Source organism: Mobula hypostoma, chromosome 21 (genome assembly GCF_963921235.1).
Source record: "Mobula hypostoma chromosome 21, sMobHyp1.1, whole genome shotgun sequence".
In the NCBI taxonomy this organism is placed as follows: Eukaryota; Metazoa; Chordata; class Chondrichthyes; order Myliobatiformes; family Myliobatidae; genus Mobula; species Mobula hypostoma.
In genome coordinates this window covers 53,353,026-53,371,442 of record NC_086117.1, presented here as the reverse complement: position 1 = coordinate 53,371,442, position 18,417 = coordinate 53,353,026, and the positions used below count along the sequence as shown (strand labels likewise).

The 18,417-nt window shown below is 52.0% G+C and overlaps 1 protein-coding gene across 5 annotated transcripts in view; it reads left to right on the top strand.

The window, feature by feature from the left end:
• The first annotated feature begins 3,620 nt into the window (after nt 1-3,620).
• Nucleotides 3,621-18,417, top strand: part of rimbp2b (RIMS binding protein 2b) — a 205,875-nt gene continuing 191,078 nt past the window's right edge. For all 5 annotated transcript variants that reach the window (XM_063074042.1, XM_063074051.1, XM_063074050.1 and 2 more), the window contains exon 1: nt 3,621-3,927. The gene's annotated coding sequence lies outside the window, so the exon portion shown is untranslated. The remainder of the gene's footprint in view (nt 3,928-18,417) is intronic.

Below are 18,417 nucleotides of genomic sequence, written 5' to 3'. Positions count from 1 at the left end.
CACTTCTTACTGTAATTTACAGTTTCTATTATCTATTGCAATGTTCTGCTGCTGCAAACAATGTATTTCACAACACATGCCAGTGATATTAAACCTGATTCTGATTCTGAAATAGCAAACAGGATAGACAAAGGACAATCGGTGTTCGTTGTGTACTTCGATTTTCAGTAGACCTTTGACAAGGTACCGCACATGAGGCTGTTTAGAGCCCATGGTATTACAGGAAAGCATGGATAGAAGATTGGTTGATTGGCAGGAGGCAAAGAGTGGGAATAAAGGGAGCCTTTTTTGGTTGGCTGTCGGTGACTAGTGGTATTCCACAGGGGTCTGTGCTGGGACCGATTCTCCATACGTTATATGTCAATGATTTGGATGGCGGACGGCTGTGTGGACAAGTTTACAGACGATAGGCGGGTTGGTGGAGGGACAGGTAGTGTTGAGGAAGCAGGGAGCCTGCAGAAGGAATTAGTCATCTTGGAAGAACGGGCAAAGAAGTGTCAGATGGAATATGGTGCAGGGAAGTGTACGGTCACACACTTTGGGAGAAGAAATAGAAGCAGAGACTATTTTCTAAAGAAGGAGAAATTTCACATATCTAAGGTGCATTAGGGACTCAGAGGACCTTGTGCAGGATTCCCTAAAAGGTTGAGTTGGTGGTGAGGAAGGGAAATGCAATGTTGGCATTCACTTCGAGATGACTAGAATATAAATGCGAGGATCTAATGCTGAGGCTTTATAAGGCGCTGGTGAGGCCTCAGTTGGAGTATTGTGAGCAGTTTTGGGCCCCTTATCTAATAGATGTGTCTGGGATTTGATAGGGTCCAGAGGAGGTTCACATGAATGATTCAAGGAATATAAAGGTTAATGTTTGATGGATCTGGGCCTGTACTCGCTGGAGTTCAGAAGAATGGTGAGGGTGGGGGAATCTCATTGAATCATATTGAATATTGAAATGCTCGGACAGAGTGGATTTGGAGAGGATGCTTCCTATAGTGGGGGATCTCGGACCAGAGGGCACAGCCTCAGAATAGAGGGGCAACTCTTTAGAACAGAGATGAGATGGAATTTCTTTAGCCAGAGGGCAAGGAATGCCACAGGCTGACGTGGAGGCCAAGTCATTCAGTATATTTAAAGCAGCGGTTGATAGGTCCTTGAATAGTCAGAGCATCAACAGTTATTCAGAGAAGGCAAGAGAATGGGGTTGAGTGGGATAATAAATCAACCATGATGGAATTGCAGAGCAGTGTCAATGACCTGAGTGTCCTAATTCTGCTCCAGTGTCTTAAGTGTTAATTTTATTTTGAGATACAGGCCTGAGCATCTCAGTGAACCACAATACCCAGCAACCCTAAACCTAATCCCAGAACAATTTACAATGACCAATGAGCCATACTGGTTTGTATTTTTTGGACTGTGGAAGGAAACCCATGTGGTTCACAGGGAGAACGTACAGAAACTCTTTACAGCCGACGCTGGGATTGAACCCTGAACTGCAGAATGGCCCAAGCTGTAATCATGTCATGCTAACCGCTACTCCACCATGGTTGGAGAGCAGCGGGTACGTGGGATGGTGGGAGAGGAAGATGAGAGTGATGGAGAGGGGGAGAGGTGGGGGAGAAGAGAGTAGAGGAAAAGGAGGGGGGTGGTAGAGGGGAAGGGGAGAGGGAGGGGAAGGGGAGAGGGAGGAGGGGAGGAGGGGAGGGGGGAGGGGGAGGGGGAAGGGAGAGGGAGGAAGGGGGTTGAGGAGAAGCAGTGGGTAGGGGAGCGGGAAGAGGGAGACAGGTGAGCAGAAGACGGGGCGTGAGGATGGAGGGGCAGGAGGGCACATGGGAGTGGATGCGGGTGGATGATGGAGGTGCTGAGGAGGGGAGTGAGGATGAGGGTGAGGATGTAGAGGGGTGAGGATGAGGGGGGCGAGGATGAGGGGAGGTGAGGTGAGGGTGATGGGGCGAGGATGGGGGAGGATAGAGGGACAGAAGGAGGGGAAGAGGGATGACGGGGAGGTGAAAGATGCGGAGAGAAGGTTGGGGGAGAGATGTAGGAGGGCAGGAGGGTAGGAGGGGAAAGCCAGTGGTGGGTAAAGGGAGTGAGACAGAGGGAGAAAAGAAAGAGCAGAGACAGAGGGGGTAGAAGGGGCAGATGCGTGGGGGAGCAGGAGGAGAGATGGAGGGGGGAAGAAGGGGGCAAGACGGAGGGAGGGGAATGGGAGAGATGGTGGGAAGGGAAGAAAGGAGCAGAGACGGAGGGGGGAACGGGGAGAGATTGGGGAATGGGTGTCGGACAGGTGGAGGGCTGTCCGGGGGGATGAGGGTATCCAGAGGGGGGATGGGGTGTTCGGGGGGGGATGGTGGTATCCGGGGGAGGATAGGGGTATCCGGGGGTATCTGGAGGGGGGATGGGGGTATCTGGAGGGGGGGATGAGGGTGTCCGGGGGGGGGGGAATGGAGGTGTCTGGGTGGGGGGTGTCAGATGGAGAGAGTTGGATAGGGGTGACCAGGGGGATGGGATGTCCAGAGGGGGGATGGGGGGAGGATGGTGGCATCCGGGGGGGGGATGGGGGTATCCAGAGGGGGGGATCAGGGTGTCCGGGGTGAGGGGGGGTGTCCGGGGGTGGATGGGGGTATCTGGAGGGGGGAGGGGGGTGATGGGGGTGTCCGGGGGGATGGCGGTGTCCGGGGGGGGGTGTCAGATGGGGAGAGTCGGATGGGGGTGACCGGGGGATGGGATGTCCAGAGGGGGGATGGTGGCGTCTGGTGGGGGATGGGGGGTATCCGGAGGGGGGATCGGGGTGTCCAGAGGGGGGATGGGGGTGTCCGGGGTGAGGGGGGGTGTCCTGGGGTGGATGGGGGTATCTGGAGGGGGGAGGGGGGTGATGGGGGTGTCCGGGGGGATGGCGGTGTCCGGGGGGGGGGTGTCAGATGGGGAGAGTCGGATGGGGGTGACCGGGGGATGGGATGTCCAGAGGGGGGATGGTGGCGTCTGGGGGGGGATGGGGGGTATCCGGAGGGGGGATCGGGGTGTCCAGAGGGGGGATGGGGGTGTCCAGGGTGAGGGGGTTGTCCTGGGGGGGATGGAGGTATCTGGAGGGGGGATGGGGGTATTGGGGGGTGATGGGGGTGTCCCGGGTGAGAGGGGCATCTGATAGGAGATGGGGGTGTCCGGGGGGGGGTCACACGGGGAGTGTTGGATGGGGGGTGACGGGGGGGATGGGATGTCCAGAGGGGGGATGGTGGTGTCTGGGGGGAGGAGATGGGGGTGTCTGGGGGGGCGGTGGCAGTGTCCGGGGCTGATGGGGGTGTCCAGGGGGAGCTGGCGGTGTCCAGGGATGATGGGGTATCTGGAGGGGGGGATGGTGGTGTCCGGGGGGGGGTGAGGGGAGGGGGTGTCCAGGGGGTATGATATCAGCTGGGGATAGGTGGTGTTAGGGGGGTGGTGTCAGACGGCGGGGAGGGGGTGGCCGGGTGTCCGGTGGGGGGGGTAGTGTCGGACGGGGGGGGAGGGGGTGTCCAGGGGGGGTAGTGTCGGGGGGGGTGTCCGGGGGGGTGGTGTCCGGGGGGGGGAGGGGGTGTCCGAGGGGGGGATGGTGTTGAACAGGGGATGCTGTGGGGGAGGTGCCGGTTCTCAGCACTGTCTCGCCGAGGTTCCGCCGTGAGAAGCGGTCGAGGTTCCAGGAGCGGCGTCGCCGGTCCGGCTGTGAGTGACGGTGCGGCGGCGGCGGGAGGACACGGACACATCTGCCGGCGCGGCACCGTTCGGGAGCGCGGATCGGCACCGCGCCCCCGGGAAATCACCGAGCGCGTTCGCGGAGCAGCCGGGCTGCGGTTCCACACATTCGGCAACGCGCAGCGAACAGGCCAGGAGGTTGGAGCGGTCGGTGGGCCCGCGCACCGGCCGCACTCGCCGGTCACCGGATCCCTCGCATTCCCGGTATGGAACCTCCGGTAATCGGACATCCCGCTCCGCCGATATCCAACACCCCGGTAATTAGACACCCCGCACCCCGGTATCCGGAACCTTCAGTAATCGGACATCCCGCACCCTCCCCCTCCCCGTCTCCAAAATTCCCGGTAACCGGATCCCCTGCCCTCCCCCCCTTCAGTCCCTTCGGTAATCGGACACCCCGCCCCCCCAGCCCGCTGTCCAAAACCCTGGTAACCGTGTACCCTGCAACCCCCCCGCCGCCCGGTATCCGGAACCTGTGGTAATCGGACACGCCGCTCTCCACCGGTATCCGGAACCACCGGTAATCGGACACGCCGCACCCTCCTGGTATCTGAAAACCCCGGTAAAGAGACACCCGCTTCCCACGGTATCGGAGTACCGGGAGGAAAAGCTTCTCCCGGAACTCCCGGTATCCGGATCCTCTTCTCCCGGTGTCCGGATCCACCGGGGATGGACACTGCGCTCACCTGTGTATCAGTAACCTCCGGTAACCGGGCACCTTCTTCTCCCGGTAATGAGAAACCCGCTTCCCTCGGTATCCCAGGACCCGGGTGCCGCTTCTACCGGTATCAGGAATCTCCGGTAACCGGGCACTCTCTTCCACCGGTAATGAGACACACGCTTCCCCCGGTACCCTAGGGCCGGGGGTGCCGCTTTTCCCGGTACCCGTATCCCACGCCCCCCTTCCACCCCGTCCCCGTATCAGGAACCTCCGGTAACCGGGAACCTTCTCCCTCGGTATCCGGAACCACTTCTCCCGGTATCCCTTTCTGCCTCCTCCCGGGCTCTCTGCCACTCTCTCCGGTCCCCGGGATCGGGCTGCTGTGGCTCACCGGTTCCCGGTGCCGGCGCTCCCGGTCAAACAGCGGGGGAGGAGGAGGCAACGACGTGTGTGTGTGTGTGTGTGTGTGTGTGTGTGTGTGTGTGTGTGTGTGTGTGTGTGTGTGTGTGTGTGTGTGTGTGTGTGTGTGTGTGTATAGGGAAACAGTGCCGGGAGTGTGAAATCGGGGATGAGACCGGGTGGAGGGGGCAGACGAGGTGTGTGTGGGGGTGGGGGGTGATTGAGAGGGGTAACAATGATAGGTTGTGTCTACTTCAGATTTCCTGCTGGAAACATCTAGGCTGTTAAACCGGCCTCGGCCCTCGACCCTCGACCGCTGCCAGTTTAACCCCCGCCTTCCCGCTCCATTCACACACTCCATACCTCCACCACCAGATTTATATCTCTCTCCCTCTGTCTTCCCCAACCCCGTCCCCTCCCCTCCCCTTTCTCCCCTCCTCCCCTCCCCTCCCCCCTCCCCTCCCCTCCCCCTCTCTCTCCCCACTGTCTCTCGCTCTGTCACTCTCTTATCTCTCTCCCCACTGTCAGTCACTCTCTTTATCCACATTATTTCTCTCTCTCCATCTAACTCTATCCCCTCTCCATCTGTCTCTCACTCTTTTCCCCCTCTATCCCCACTGTCTCACGACCCCCTATCTTTCTATCTCTATCCCTACAGCTTCTCTCTCTACCTCAACTGTTTGTCTCTCTCTCTCTTCCCACCATCTCTCTCTCTCTATCCCCTTTGCCTCCTTCTTTTCTTTCCCCACTGTCATTCTCTACCTCTATCTCCACTGTCACACTCTATCCCTCTCTCTACCCCCACTGTCCCTCTATCTCCAAAGTGTATCTCTCCCTAGCTATCTGTATCCCCTTCTCTCCCTCATTCCCTCACTCTCTCTATCCCCCATCTCTATCACAACTGTCGTTATCTATCTCCATGCTCACTGAGTCTCTCTATACCTATCCACACTGTAACTTGGTCGCACTCCCCGCTCTCGCCTCCTCTCTCCATTCCCACTGTCTCTCTCTGTATCTCTTTCTCTGTTCCAGCTGTCACTCTCTCTCTATCCCAACTATCACTTTCTCTGTCCTCACTCTCTCCCTCTCTCTATTCCCACACAATCTTTCTCCATTGTCTCTCCCTCTGTCCTCACTCTCTATCCAAACTCTATCTCTCTAGCCCCACTGTCTCTCTCTGTCCCCTCTGTCCCTCTGTGTGTGTGTGTGTCTCTCTCTCTCCCCCCACTGTCTCTCTCTCTCTCTCTAAATCTCCACTGTCTGCCCCCCCTCTATCTATCCCCACTATCACTCTTTCTCTCTCTGTCTCTTCCCTCCCTCCCATTCTCTGTCTCTAACCCCACTGACAATCATTCTCTCTATCCCCACTCTCTCTCCATCCCTCTCTCTCTATCCCCACTCTCTCCCTATTCCCACTCTCTCTATCCCTACTGTCTGACTCCCTCTCTATTCCTATTGTCTCTCTCACTCTCTCTCTATCCCCACTGTCACTCTCTCTATCCCCATTCTCTTTTTATACCCACTCTCTCTGTACTCCCACTATCACACTCTCCTTTCCCCACTCTTCCCCTTCTCCCCCCCTCCCCCTCCCCCTCCCTCCCCCTCCCCTCCCCAATCTCGCTCTGCCTCACTCTCCACCACATTCCCAAAAATCCTCCCTATAGTCAACACACTGAACCCTGCGGAATTTTCTGTGTTTGGGAAGGTCACCGCGGAATGATCGGTGAACTCCATCCCTGGGATGTGAATCTTACCCGTTCTTGCTGTGGTCCCAGATTTGACGGGGTATCGCCCACATTGCTTTCCCCCTCAGTTACCTGCTGTTTGCTGACCCGGTCCGTTTGCCCTGTCCCGCAGCGGTCTGCAGCCGCCCACTGCTCTGTCACGGTGGGGTTGTTGGTGTTTCCCCATGTCCCCTCCAGCAGCCCCACACCTGCAGTGGGACACGTCCCGTGCCCAGTCTTCTCAGTGCACTCTCTGTGTCCTCTTGCTAGCGTAGTTATTTATTGAGATACAGCGCGGAAGAGGCCCTTCCGGCCCTTCGATCCAAACTGCCTAGCAACCCACCAATTTAACCCTCGGCTCATCACGGGACGATTTACAATGACCAATTGTACCAGTTAGTAGATTGTGGGAGGAAAACGGAGCACCCGGGGAGGATGTACTGACTGCTTACGGAGGTAGCCGCAATTGAACTCTGAACTCCAACATGCTGAGCTGCAGTAACATGACGCTAACCGCTACCCAGCCTGGCCCTGTCAGCACACTGAAGCTGTCTCTGCCCAAACTCGCTTTCAAGGACTTTTTGTCTTGTGTTTGCATAGTTTGTTGTCTCTTGCACATTGTCCGTGCTGTTGGGTGCGGTCTTTCATTGATTTTACGTATTGTGTTGTCTGTACCCTGGATGCACAGAGGAAAATGAATGTCAGGGTTGTATATGGTGACATATTTGTACTTTGATAATACATTTACTTTGAACTTTTTGTAAATGGAGACATTCTGCTGGAGTGATTCTGAATGAAACAATTCTCTGCAACGTGCAGAATGTCACCAATGAATCACCAGTGTACCCCCTTGTAATGGGTACTCGAGACAGAGTCAGAATCAGGTTTAATATCACTGGCGAATGTTGTGAAATTTATTATGCAGCCACGGTACATTGCAATACATAATATTTGAACTACAGATTATTATAAGTAACTGTCAGAAAATTAAATTAAATATGTGGTGCAAAAAGAGAGGACACAGATATGTAGTGTTCATGGGTTCAGAGATCGGACGGCAGAGGGGAAGAAGCTGTTTCTGAATCATTGAGTGTGTGCCTTAAGGCTCCTGTACCTCCTCCCTGATGGAAACAATGCAAAGAGGGCACGTCCTGGGTCGACGGGGGGGGGGCGCAGGGTCCTTCATGATGGATGCTGCCTTTTTGAGACATCGCTCCGTGAAGATGTCCTGGATACTGGGGAGGCTGGTGCCCATGATGGAGCTGACAGCTCTCTGCAGCTTATTCCAGCCCTGTGCAATCTCCCCCCACCCCACCCCGATAACCAGACGGTGATGCAGCCAGTTAGAATGCCCTCCATGGTACATCTGTAGAAATTTGCTTGTCTTCGGTGACACACAAAATCTTTTCAAACTCCTAGTGGGATACGGTCGCTGTTGTGCCTTCTTTGTAGCTGCATCGATATGCTGGGTCCAGGTTAGATCCTCAGAGATATCGACAGCCAGGAACTTGAAATAGTTCTCTCTCCCCACTTCCGGTCCCTCAGTGAGGATTGGTATGTGTTCCCTCACCATTGCAATCCATAATAATGAGTAAAGCTGTAAATTGCAAAGCAGTGTATTAAATTAATTTAAATGAGTAATGCAATAAGAGAGGTAAAAGTCTTGAGGTAGTGTCCATGGTTCAGCGTCCATTCAGAAATCTGTTCCTGAATCACTGAATGTGAGTCTTCAGGCTCCTGTACCTCCTCCCTGATGGTAGCAATGAGAAGAGGGCATGACCCGGGTGATGGCGGGGGGGGGGGTGTGTCCTTAATGATGTGGATGGTGGAGGACGTCATGGAGATGGGGAGGGGCAAGACCGTGGAGAGTTTAAAAACATTTTAGACTCAGGGTGGAGTCACAGGCAACTCCCCCTGCCGTGTGGCCCCACTTCTTGATCCATGTCACACTGAAGGGGTTTGAGAAGATTTGGTCTGTCACCTAAAACACTCGCAGATTTCTACAGATGTCCCGTGAAGAGCGTTCTGATTGCATCACCGTCTGGTACGAGAGGGGAGTGGCGGGGGGGGGTGGGGGTTGCTACTGCTCAAGACCGAAATAAGCTGCAGGGAGTTGTAAAATTAATCAGCTCCATCATGGGCACTGGCCTCTGTTGTATCCAGGACATCTTCAAGGAGCAGTGCCTCAGAAAGACGGAATCCATCACCAAGGACCCCATCATCCAGAACATGCCCTCTTCTCATTGCTACCATCAGGAAGGAGGTACAGAAACCTCCATACCAGACAGCGATGCAACCAGTTAGAATGCTCACCATGATACAGAACGTGGTGAAACTCCGAGAAGGTCTACATATAATTCCGGAATATCCTGGGTTTGGGTGTCAGTGGTGTCTGATATCATGAGGGGTACAGACAGGGTGAGTGCATACAGCCTTTACCCCAGGACTGGGGATACAACAACTTGAGGGTTCTTGGTGTAGGGTGAGAGGGAAAGGATTTAAGAGGATCTTGAAGGGTAACTTTTTTACACAACGGGTGGTAGGTGTGTGGAATGAGTTGCCAGAGGCAGGTAGTGTGGTCACTCAAGCCGAGTATCATGTATGTTCCCCAGAGAGGTTGTCTATCGATGGGTTCTCAGGTGGCCGTAGAAGCAGATCCAAGATCCATGTATCCAGGTGCAGTGAGCTCGTGAGGGAGTGGTGGCCGTGGTTAGTGGTTGAACCTTTTCCTCGTTCACTTTCTCCTTTTGTCGCTGCCGCTTGTTCGCCACGATACAGCAGAGGTCGGTCTCGTGTCGCACACCTCCCTCTTGAACAGATTTCCTTCATGTCTACCTACTGAGTGCAAAGTCTTCCCAGATTTTAGATTTAATGTTGAATTTCTTCCAGCTGATCTTGACATTATAAGACCATAAGACATGGGACCAAAATTAGGCCATTCAACCCGTCGAGTCCGCTCTGCTATCTCATCATGGCAGATCTCAAATTCAATTCAACCCCATACACCGGCCCTCTCACTGTATCCCTTGTTGGCCCAACCAATCAGGAAACTATCAGCTTCCGCTTTAAATAAACCTACAGTAGTCTGTGGCAGAGTATTCCACAGATTCATCACTGTTTGGCTAAAAGAATTCCACCTTACTTCTGTTCTAAGAGGTCACCCCTCAGTTTTGAGGCTGTGCCCTCTAGTTCTGGATACCCCGGCCAGAGGAAACATCCTCTCCACATCCACCTTATCTAGTCCTTTCAATATTATCTATGAAGCATTTCCTTTGCCCACCAAGGGCTCGCTGACTTACTTTGAACTGGGAGTGAAGGATTGGATTGCGAAGATCTGAGTTAGACATCCTAACTCAGTCAGGGAGACAGGTACAATAAAAACACTTCAAAGACAATTGGATGGGTACATGGATAGAAAAGGTTTAAGTTCATAAGACCATAAGATATGGGAGCAGAATTAGGCCATTTGGCCCATTGAATTTGCTCCGCCATTTCATCAAGGCTGATCCATTTCCCTCTCAGCTCCAATCTTCTTCCCGTAACCTTTCACACCCTGACTAATCAAGAATCTATCTGCCTCAAATATACCCAATGACTCGGCCTCCACAGCTGTCTGTGGCAATGAATTCCACAGATTACCACTCTCTGGCTAAAGAAATTACTCTTCATCTCTGTTCTAAATGGATGCCCCTCTATTCTAGGCTGTGTCCTCTAGTCTTAGACTCTCCCATGATAGGAAACATCTTCTCCACATCCACTTTATCAAAGCCCTTCAACATTCAATAGGTTTCAATGAGCTCCCCCATCATTATTCTGAATATCAATGAACACAGGCCCAGAGCCATCAAACACTCCTCGTACAGCAAGCCTTTCAATCCCGAAATCACTTCCATGAATCTCCTTTGAACCCTGTCTAATGTCAGCATCGTAGGTTACGGGTTTATGAGATTATGGATCAAATGAGACTAGCTCGGAAGAGGCATGTTGGTCAGCATGGGACAGTTGGGTCAAGTTCTGATGTAGGAACACTGTCTGACTGGATACACTGACACCCCACCCCACCATGCTCCAGAACTGGACATAGACCCTTTTGGAATCTCACCACCTTCAACCTGGACATGCAGTTGGGATCTGAAATTCCACAGACCTGGGTCTCGGGAATCCTGCATCACAGCCCCACCACACAGAAGCTTCAGACGTTCTCAACTGAAGGCACTTTTTGTTTGCAGAAAGCCTTCAAAATTATTTTTAGCAAATTCTAGGTTCCCCGACAGTAGTTCCCCTCCCCCTTCTTGAAAGGGTAACTGAAAATCAAAATACTGCCGACTCTGGAAATGTCAAATATAAATGCAGTGCTGAAAATACTCAGCAGGCCAGGCTGCAGGTGTGGGACGGGGCGCTGAGGGAAGTGTCTTCGATGTGGAGAGAATGAGAATGTAAGAGCAAGGCTATGATGTCGAGGCTTTATAAAGCATTGGTCAGACCGCAGTCGGAGCATCCTGAGGAGATCTGGGCCCCTTTTCTCGAGAAGAGATGTGCTGACATTGGAGAGGGTCCAGAGGAGGTTGATGAGAACAATTTCGGGAATGAGAGGGGATAACATAGGAGCACTTGAGGGCTCTGGGCCTGTATTCACTGGAGTTTAGAAGAACGAGGGGGGGGGATCGCATTGAAATCTTACAAATATTCAAAAGCCTAGATAAAGTGGATGTGGAGAGGATGTTTCCTATAGTGGGGCGTTCTAAGACCAGAGGGCACAGCCTCAGAATAGAAAGATGTCCATTTAGAACAAAGATGAGAAGGAATTTCTTTTGCCAGAGGGTGGTGAATCTGTGGAATTCATTGTCACTGACAGCTGTGGAGGCTGAGCCATTGGGTATGTTTAAAGTGGAGGTTGACAGGTTCCTGATTAGTTGGGCTGCGAAAGGTTGGAGGAGAATGGGTTGAGAGGGATAATAAGTCAGCCATGATGGAATGGTGGAGCAGATTCAATGAGCCAAATGGCCTGATTCTGCTCCAATGTCTTATGGTTTTATCAGACACCTGGTCCTCTCCCTCCCCCTGTCCCTTCATGACTCCCTGGTTCCTGCTTCTGTCCCACCACCCATCCGACCCACATGGCACTTTGCCTGGAGCCGCGATCCCACACCTCATCCCTTCACCTCTCAACCATCTCACCAAACAGTCCTTCCAAGTGAGGTGGCCATTCTCTCACACTCCTTCAGTTCCAGTGTTCTCCACGCTGGAGAAATGGATCACGGGCTGGTTGATCACAGAACATTTGTGTTCAGCCCACAGTGTGGTAGAACGTAGAACATTACATCAAAATACAGACCCTTCAGTCCATGATGTTGTGTTGAACTGTTAGATTGATCTAACCATTCCTTCCTACATCAGAATCATCATTATATGCAGTGTTGTATGACACGGGCAATTATAGTCTTTCCATGACCATGATTGTTCTTGGCAAATTTTTCTACGGAAGTAGAAACATAGAAACATAGAAAATAGGTGCAGGAGTAGGCCATTCGGCCCTTCGAGCCTGCACCGCCATTTATTATGATCATGGCTGATCATCCAACTCAGAACCCCGCCCCAGCCTTCCCTCCATACCCCCTGACCCCTCTAGCCACAAGGGCCATATCTAACTCCCTCTTAAACATAGCCAATGAACTGGCCTCAACAGTTTCCTGTGGCAGAGAATTCCACAGATTCACCACTCTCTGTGTGAAGAAGTTTTTCCTAATCTCGGTCCTAAAAGGCTTCCCCTCTATCCTCAAACTGTGACCCCTCATTCTGGACTTCCCCAACATCGGGAACAATCTTCCTGCATCTAGCCTGTCCAATCCCTTTAGGATCTTATACATTTCAATCAGATCCCCCCCTCAATCTTCTAAATTCCAACGAGTACAAGCCCAGTTCATCCAGTCTTTCTTCATATGAAAGTCCTGCCATCCCAGGAATCAATCTGGTGAACCTTCTTTGTACTCCCTCTATGGCAAAGATGTCTTTCCTCAGATTAGGGGACCAAAACTGTACACAATACTCCAGGTGTGGTCTCACCAAGGCCTTGTACAACTGCAGTAGTACCTCCCTGCTCGTGTACTCGAATCCTCTCGCTATAAATGCCAGCATACCATTCGCCTTTTTCACCGCCTGCTGTACCTGCATGCCCACTTTCAATGACTGGTGTATAATGACACCCAGGTCTCGTTGCACCTCCCCTTTTTCTAATCGGCCACCATTCAGATAATAATCTGTTTTCCTATTTTTGCCACCAAAGTGGATAACTTCACATTTATCCACATTAAATTGCATCTGCCATGAGTTTGCCCACTCACCCAACCTATCCAAGTCACCCTGCATCCTCTTAGCATCCTCCTCACTGCTAACACCGCCACCCAGCTTCGTGTCATCCGCAAACTTGGAGATGCTGCATTTAATTCCCTCATCCAAGTCATTAATATATATTGTAAACAACTGGGGTCCCAGCACTGAGCCTTGCGGTACCCCACTAGTCACCGCCTGCCATTCTGAAAAGGTCCCGTTTATTCCCACTCTTTGCTTCCTGTCTGCTAACCAATTCTCCACCCACACCAATACCTTACCCCCAATACCGTGTGCTTTAAGTTTGCACACTAATCTCCTGTGTGGGACCTTGTCAAAAGCCTTTTGAAAATCCAAATATACCACATCCACTGGTTCTCCCCTATCCACTCTACTAGTTACATCCTCAAAAAATTCTATGAGATTCGTCAGACATGATTTTCCTTTCACAAATCCATGCTGACTTTGTCTGATCATTTCACCGCTTTCCAAATGTGCTGTTATCACATCCTTGATAACTGACTCCAGCAGTTTCCCCACCACCGACGTTAGGCTAACCGGTCTATAATTCCCCGGTTTCTCTCTCCCTCTTTTTTTAAAAAGTGGGGTTACATTAGCCACCCTCCAATCCTCAGGAACTAGTCCAGAATCTAACGAGTTTTGAAAAATTATCACTAATGCATCCACTATTTCTTGCGCTACTTCCTTAAGCACTCTAGGATGCAGACCATCTGGCCCTGGGGATTTATCTGCCTTCAATCCCTTCAATTTACCTAACACCACTTCCCTACTAACATGTATTTCACTCAGTTCCTCCATCTCACTGGACTCTCTGTCCCTTACTATTTCTGGAAGATTATTTATGTCCTCCTTAGTGAAGACAGAACCAAAGTAATTATTCAATTGGTCTGCCATGTCCTTGCTCCCCATAATCAATTCACCTGTTTCTGTCTGCAGGGGACCTACATTTGTCTTTACCAGTCTTTTCCTTTTTACATATCTATAAAAGCTTTTACAGTCTGTTTTTATGTTCCCTGCCACTGTTCTCTCATAATCTTTTCTCCCCTTCCTAACTAAGCCCTTTGTCCTCCTCTGCTGAACTCTGAATTTCTCCCAGTCCTCAGGTGAGCCACTTTCTCTGGCTAATTTGTATGCTTCTTCTTTGGAATTGATACTATCCCTAATTTCTCTTGTCAGCCACGGGTGCACTATCTTCCTTGATTTATTCTTTTGCCAAACCGGGATGAACAATTGTTGTAGTTCATCCATGCAACCTTTAAATGCTTGCCATTGCATATCCACCGTCAATCCTTTAAGTGTCATTTGCCAGTCTATCTTAGCTAATTCAAAGTGATTTGCCATTGCCGTCTTCTGGGCAGTGTCTTTACAAGACGGGTGACCGCAGCCATTATCAATACTCTTCAGAGATTGTCTGCCTGGTGTCAGTGGTCACATGACCAGGACTTGTGATCTGCACCAGCTGCTCAAACGACCGTCACCACCTGCTCCCATGGTCACCTGACCCTGATCCGGGGGTGGGGTGGGGTGGGGAAAGGTGCTACACCTTGCCCAAGGGTGACCTTCAGACTAGCGGAGGGAAGAAGCGCCTTCCACCTCCTTTGGTAGAGACGTATCGCCACCCACCACCCTTCTCTCTTATATAACCCTCCATTTTTCTTTCATTCATGTACCCATCTAAGAGTCTCTTAAATCTCCCTAATGTAGCTATCTGTACCGCCACCCCTGGCAGGGCGTTCCACACGCCCCCACCACAGACTGCATATATAACATCCGCCCCCCCCCCCCCACACACACACACACACGTTCCTACAATTTATATCCCCTCTCATATTACTTCGCAAGAATGAAGAACATTCACACACTACTGTACAGTACAGCACAGGCCACTCAGCCCACAATATTGTGCTGACACTGTAACCTACCCCAAGATCAATCTAACCCGTCCCTCTCAAATAGCTCTCCATTTTTCTATTGTCAAAGTGGCTGTCTAAGAGCTTCTTATCCTTCCTCAATGCCCATCACGCCACTAATCTTAGCGTCATCCACCAACTTATAAGACCATAAGACATAGGAGCAGAATCAGCCCTTTGATTCTGCTCCATACTTCCATCATGGCTGATTTATTATCCTTCCCAACCCCACTCTCCTGCATTTCACACCCTAACTAATCAAGAACCTATTAACCTCCCTTTTAAATATACCCAATAACTTGGCCTCCACAGCCGAATGTGGCAATGAATTCCACAGATTCACCATGGCTAAAGAAATTGAAAGTACAGTTATTATCAAAGAATGTATGTAGAATACAACCCTTGAGATTTGCCCTACCGCAGACAGCCACAAAGGACATTCTTTCTCATCTCTGTTCTAAATCGACGTCTATCTATTCTGAGGCCGTGCTCTCTGCCCTAACGTACGAATCACGCCACCTCCATGGCCCGAAATGTTAACATATATTTGTTAGGATAGAGTTCATAAGATTGGGAAGTGATGAAATTTCAGCTGGTTTTACGTCTGTCTGTCCCAGCTACTGTCCCGGTCCGTGTCCCTCCCCACACACACAGTCTCTGGCCATCCAGATTCCCAGTTCCCGCTCCTGTCAGTTAGCTATCCCTAATGCTCGTGGAAGGGCTGGTCACTGCTGGAGTATCGAATGGCTGGCTTCAGGGACTGTTTGAATCAGCAGATCAATACTTGCGGACACAGATACTGTGGGCATTGGGGGGAGGGCGGTGCCGTAGGAGAATCTACAATCCAGCAGCTTTAACGGAGGTGTGCAAGTTCCCAAAGGCCTGTCAGTGGCAGGAATTCTGTCCCGTCAGAGAGTGAGAACAGGAGAGGTTTCACTGTGTCGGAAAGGGAGAGGAGAGACAGGTGGGAAAAATCGCAGGAGAAGGGAAACAATGGGGCTGGAGAGAGAGGGAGGGCAAGAGAGGGGGTAGAGAGGAAAAAGGCAATGTGAGGAGGGAGAAGGAGGGGGGAGAGAGAAAGAGAGATGGAAGAGAGGTGGGGGAGAGGAGAGGGAGGGAGGAGGGAAAGAGTGACGAAAGGAGGGAGAGAGGGGGAGGAACAGAGGAACAGGTTCGATGGACTGGTGGGTCTCATCCAGCCTGTTCCCTAATGCGGTGTGCAGCTGATTTGTGGGTCCGTGGACATGCTCGGCTCTCAGGGCTGGGGCAAAGGAGCTCGCCTCCCTGGGCTGAAGACCTCCAGTACCTGATACAAACATCATGGTCGACTGAGGCTCCTGAACTGGAGACGTTACCTTGGCCTCTGATTTGTCTCCTCTCTGGCACGTTGTGCCCGTGGTTCAGGCTTCCAGGCTGATTCAGTGGTGAAGGTTAAGGGAGAGGTGGGTGTCTGCACTGTTCTGACTAAACCCTGCGGCCTGCCAAGCAGCTCTCCAGGACCACCCCATCCACCTCAGGCTCGTTTCCCTTCCCCGACATCGTGCCCGCCAACTCCCTCAGCATCCACCGCTCTGTTTCAGTGTCTGACCCTCCGCAAACCATATCTGCTGGGGTAGGTCACCACATGGATTCACTACCTTATCCCAGTCTTCAGCAACCTCTCCCTTACCCTGCAGCCGAGAGCTCTGGAACAGAGGAACACTGAGCCATAACATTTCATAAAGCTATAAGACATAGGAGCAGAACGAGACCATTCAGTCCATGTAGTCTGCTCTGACATTCGATCATGGCTGATCTATTTTCGTCCTTCTGCCTTCTCCCTGTAATCTTTGACACCCCATCTAATCAAGGACAGATCAACCTCCGCTTTAAATATACCCGATGACTTGCTGTCTGTGACAACGAATTATGTAGATTCACCGCCCTCTGGCTAATTTCTGTCCTCCTCCTCATCTCTGTTCTAAAGGGACATCCTTCTAATCTGAGGCTCTGGTCCTCGATTGGAAACCTCCTCACCACGTCCACTCTCAGCCTCTTAAGGAGATCTCCGCTCTTCCTCTGGGCTGCGGAGTCCCAGCCCACCGCCTCCCCTCACAGGTTTGCCCAGGTGAGGATTGGCTGCTGAGGTCAGTAGCCCTGTTGGATAGCCGCCAAAGTCCAGCTTCACCCCCACCTTCCTGCAGCCTGGTGGGTGGGGTGGGTCTGGTTCTGAAGGCACAGGGTAGAAGCACGTGGCTACTCAAAGTTCAGAGGAAATTGTTTGTCAAGTACATATATATCTCCAAATATAACCCTGAGATTAATTTTCTTGTGGTTATACTCAAAATATCCAGTGAGCATTATAGAATCAATAAAAGGCTGCACTAACAGGGCGGACAATCAGTGTGCTAAAGACAACGATCTGTGCAAATACAAAAGTCAAGGAAAAAAGTAGCAATGAGCATAAATATTAAGAACACGAGAGGAAGGGACATTGAAAGTGAGCCCACAGATTGTGGGGGCAAGTGAAGTTACTCCCTGTGGTCAGAGAGCCTGAAGGTTGAGGGGTGATAACCATTCCTGAAGTTTGTGTTGTGGGTCCTGAGGCTCCTGTACCTCCTTCCTGATGGTTGAGGGGTGATAACTGTTCCTGAACCTGGTGGTGTTGGTCCTGAGGCTCCTGTACCTCCTTCCTGATGGTTGAGGGGTGATAACTGTTCCTGATCCTGGTGGTGTGGGTCCTGAGGCTCCTGTACCTCCTTCCTGATGGTTGAGGGGTGATAACTGTTCCTGAACCTGGTGGTGTTGGTCCTGAGGCTCCTGTACCTCCTTCCTGATGGTTGAGGGGTGATAACTGTTCCTGATCCTGGTGGTGTTGGTCCTGAGGCTCCTGTACCTCCTTCCTGATGGTTGAGGGGTGATAACTGTTCCTGAACCTGGTGGTGTTGGTCCTGAGGCTCCTGTACCTCCTTCCTGATGGTTGACGGGTGATAACTGTTCCTGAACCTGGTGTTGTTGGTCCTGAGGCTCCTGTACCTCCTTCCTGATGGTTGAGGGGTGATAACTGTTCCTGATCCTGGTGATGTGGGTCTGAGGCTCCTGTACCTCCTTCCTGATGGTGGCAGTGAGAAGAGAGCATGACCTGGGTGGTGGGGGTCCCTGAAGATGGATGCTGCTTTCTGGTGACACTCTACTGTGCAGATGTGCTCAATGGTGGAGAGGGCTTTATCTGTGATGGAGTTGTGGGTCATCATCTTGCCCAGCAATGAGATGAGACGTGCAGTGAGGGTGTGCAGGAGGTGTAGGGGGTAGTGACTCCGCTCTCAGTGAGGGTGTGGGGATGTGTAGGGGGTAGTGACTCCGCTCTCAGTGAGGGTGTGGGGTGGTGTAGGGGGTAGTGACAGACTGGGGGTGTGGGGAGTTGTAGGGGGTAGTGACAGACCGGGGGTGTGGGGAGTTGTAGGGGGTAGTGACAGACCGGGGGTGTGGGGTGGTGTAGGGGGTAGTGACAGACTGGGGGTGTGGGGAGTTGTAGGGGGTAGTGACAGACCGGGGGTGTGGGGAGGTGTAGGGGGTAGTGACAGACTGGGTGTGTGGGGAGGTGTAGGGGGTAGTGACAGACTGGGGGTGTGGGGAGGTGTAGTGGGTAGTGACAGACTGGGGGTGTGGGGAG